This window comes from Orycteropus afer, unplaced genomic scaffold, assembly GCF_000298275.1.
Source record: "Orycteropus afer afer isolate SDZICR_OR568_19922 unplaced genomic scaffold, OryAfe1.0 scaffold00585, whole genome shotgun sequence".
Lineage (NCBI taxonomy): Eukaryota > Metazoa > Chordata > Mammalia > Tubulidentata > Orycteropodidae > Orycteropus > Orycteropus afer.
In genome coordinates this window covers 340,772-343,627 of record NW_006922172.1, presented here as the reverse complement: position 1 = coordinate 343,627, position 2,856 = coordinate 340,772, and the positions used below count along the sequence as shown (strand labels likewise).

General features: G+C 35.7%; 1 protein-coding gene across 1 annotated transcript in view; it reads left to right on the top strand.

Moving 5' to 3' along the window:
• MTR (5-methyltetrahydrofolate-homocysteine methyltransferase) overlaps window positions 1–2,856 on the top strand; it is a 251,989-nt gene that overhangs the window by 32,773 nt on the left and 216,360 nt on the right. The window lies entirely within an intron of this gene.

Sequence of the window (2,856 nt, the reverse complement as noted above, 5' to 3'; positions counted from 1 at the left end):
TCCAGATTTTCAAATTTGTTGGAGTACAGTTCTTCATAGTATCCTGATATTATCCTTTTTATTTCAGTTGGTTCTGTTATGATGTCACCCATTTTGTTTCGTACTCATGTTATTTGTATTCTCTCTTTTCCTTTGTTAAATTTGCCAGTGGTTTGTCAATTTTATTAATCTTTTAGAAAAACCAAGTTCTGGTCTTGTTGATTTTTTTCTATAGCCCTTTTATTTTCTGTTTCATTGACTTCTGTTTGGATCTTGATTATTTCCTTTCTTCTGGTGACTGTAGGCTTTTCTTGCTGTTCTTTTCCTAATTGTTAGAGATGTTGGTTTAAAGTGTTGATTTTGGCTCTTTCTTCTTCTTTGTTTTGTGCATGCATTGCTATAAATTTGCCTCTGATCACTGCTTTTGCTGTGTCCCAAAGATTTTGGTATGTTGTGTCTTCATTCTCGTTTGATACAAGGAAATTTTCAATTTCATTTTTTATTTCTTATCTAGTCTTTCTTAAGGAGGGTGTTGTTCAGTTTCCGTGTGTTTACTCTTTACCTGTTGATCTTCCTATTGTTGATTTCTAATTTGATTGCTTTATGATCTGAGAAGATGCTTTGCAGTATTTCAGTGTTTTAAATTTATTAAGGCTTGCTTTATGGCATAACATATGGTCTATCATGGAAAATGTTCCTTGTGCACTGGAAAAGAATGTATATTTTCCTACTGTTGGGGGAAGTGCTCTATAGATGTCTATAAGACCAAGTTGTTGGATTGTATTGTTTAGCTCTTCTGCATCTTTGTTGAGTTTCTTTGCAGTTCTATCTTTCATTGAAAATGGTGTATTAAAGTCTCCCACTGTGAGTGTGGAGTCATTTGTTTGTCTTTTCAACTCTTTTAAAGTCTGATTTATGTATTTTTGGGGGTGTTCCATTGTGTCCATAGATACTTATGGTTATATCTTCATGTTCAATTGATCCTTTAATCATTATATAATATCCTTCCTTGTCTTGTATGGTGGTTTTTGTCTTAAAGTCAATTTGATCAGAAATTAATATTGCCACTCCTTCTGTCTTACAGTTGCCATTTCCTTGATATATCTTTTACCAGCCTTTGAATTTTATTCCCTTCTTTTCTTTATCTCTAAGATGTGTTTCTTGTAGGCAGCATATTGATGGGTTTTGTTTTCTTATCCAGTCTGCAACTCTCCTCCGTCTCTTGAGTGGTGCATTTAATCCACTAACATTCAGTGTATACAGGTATGAATTGGTTGCTGTCATTTTGTTATGTGTTTTTTCATGGTGTTCCTGGTTTCTTTTTTCCATATTATTTCTGTACTGAGTTCATTATGTTTATGAATCATGTTATCATTTCCTTTGTTGCTGTTGTAGTAGTATTTGCTGAATATTTGTGCTTGTCCTCTTTTTCATTGTGATGTGAAGGCCTATCATTTTTCTTTGAGGTAATCCTGTGGTTTATAATTTTTTTCCTGAGTTTCTAACAGTCCCTTCTATCTTGGAACTCTCTTAATTTCCTTACCATTTAGAAGTTCTGTAACTACACAGCATTTTCATTCTTTTTGTTTGTAGCCTTCGTCGTTTCCCAACTGATGTCTCTGGTTCCCTGTTTACAATCTTGTAAGGTCATTTTACTTTGGATATGGCCATAATTGTGGTTTCTGGCTTATATCATCTTGTGTATTAATGGTCAGTTGTTATTTCCTATTTTTGGTTCTCTGTTCAAAGGAGTCCCTTTTTCTTGGTTGAAAATTTTTCTCTTTCAGGGTTTTATATATACCATCCCATTGCTTTCTCGCTTGCACGGTTTCTGCTGAGAAATCAGTTCTTATTCTTACTGGTTGTCCTTTGTAAGTAACTTTTTGTTTTTCCTGTGCTGCTTTCAGGATTCTGTCTTTGTCTTTGGTTTTGAGGAGTTTGATGATGGTATGTCTTGGTGATTTTCTTTTGGGGTCTGTCCTGTTTGGGGTTCATTGGACTTCCTGAATGAATATATTCTCATCTTTCATCATATCAGGGAAGTTCTCCTCCAACAAATCTTGGACAATTTTCTCAGTGGTTTTATTTTTCACTTCCTGTTCTGGAATTTGTGTGACACGTAGGTTATGCCTTTTGATGGTGTCCCACATGAAACTTAGGGTTTCTTCATTTTGTTTTGATGTTTTTTCTGATTGATCCATTTCCAAAGAAGTATTCAGGTATTTGTCTTCAATCTCATTAATTCTGTCTTCCATCGCATGAATTCTTCTCCTTTGTCCTTTCAATGTGTTATCTATTCCTTACAATTTAGTATTAATCTTCTGGATTTTTGTTTGTATGTTTAGAATCACTTATAATTTTTCATTGATTTTGTCATTTTGTTCATTTATTTTCTTCCAAAATTCTTCTAGCCTTTTTTTCTGAGTTTTCTTTCATCTATCTCTCAATGCTTTGAAAATACCTAAATATAATTCTTTTTAATTCCTTATCATAGAAGTCCAATTCTGCTTCTTCCTCAGGGATGTTGCAGTGTAGTAAATTACTTTGTGTGGCTTTTCTACCCATAAGTCTTTGTAAACTCCAAGATGGGATTTGCTATGAGCACCTGAGGAGCTCCTGATTGCTGAAGGTGTCCACCTGGTGTATTTCTGTTGGGAGTGGCACAAGACAGTGTCCTGGAAGGTGCCCACTCTCTCTCAGGTGCTTAGAGTTCTGATGCTATAATTGGCTAGTTTGACCACCCTGCCGGGCTCAAAAGGAGGCCTCCTAAAGGCAGAACTTCCTCTGACTGCTGGTGGAGGGAGACATGCTGCGGAAAGAGACACGTGCTGCTGGGAAAGAGACGCAAGAGACACGCATTGCTGAGTGAGACACCGA